At 49.0% G+C, this 537-nt stretch overlaps 1 protein-coding gene across 7 annotated transcripts in view; it reads left to right on the top strand.

The window, feature by feature from the left end:
* WHSC1L1 (Wolf-Hirschhorn syndrome candidate 1-like 1) overlaps positions 1-537 on the top strand; it is a 141,784-nt gene that overhangs the window by 19,852 nt on the left and 121,395 nt on the right. For 5 of the 7 annotated variants that reach the window (XM_015565220.1, XM_006765570.2, XM_006765573.2 and 2 more), the window contains exon 1: positions 1-166. The exons of 1 other annotated variant lie outside the window; for it this stretch is intronic. The gene's annotated coding sequence lies outside the window, so the exon portion shown is untranslated. The remainder of the gene's footprint in view (positions 167-537) is intronic. One more of the 7 variants, XM_015565221.1, reaches the window with a different exon arrangement.

A 537-nucleotide genomic window follows, 5' to 3' on the forward strand; every position in this document is an offset into this window, starting at 1 on the left:
CGGCGCGAGGGAAATCTAGCCCGGGGATTTCATGCGGCCTAGCTCGGCTCCGTCTCCTCCCCCCGCAGCCCGGGCGGCTGCCCGCACCCCAGTTCCGCTCCGGGCCTCCGTGTCTCTCCTGTGATCCTACGGACACGGCTGGGGGTTAGAATGGAACAAACTGAAGGTAAAGGGGATGCGCGCGTGTTCGTGGTTTTTTACTGCTTACAATTGGCATTTTCTTTCCATTCTTAGCAGTTTCTTTCTTAGGATTTGCTTGTTTCAGGTAGAACTTAAATAGGGAGAGATGAGAAAAAAGTTACTAGTTAAGTGATCAATTCAGTATTTGAGGGCAGGTGGACATAAATGGATGGATGTGGTTATGTATTAAGGTGAGATAAGAGTAGGGGCAGTAGAATTTGATGTTTGTGGTGGGACTCTGGGTTTAGTACAGTAAAAGGGAGTGCTGCATATTGGAAGCTTGAGCTGGGATTTAGGTAGACCCAGGAATAAATCCTGGCTCCACCATTTTTCTCCTGTGACACCTATTTTTGCCCA

This window comes from Myotis davidii, unplaced genomic scaffold (genome assembly GCF_000327345.1).
Source record: "Myotis davidii unplaced genomic scaffold, ASM32734v1 scaffold93, whole genome shotgun sequence".
NCBI classification, from domain to species: Eukaryota; Metazoa; Chordata; class Mammalia; order Chiroptera; family Vespertilionidae; genus Myotis; species Myotis davidii.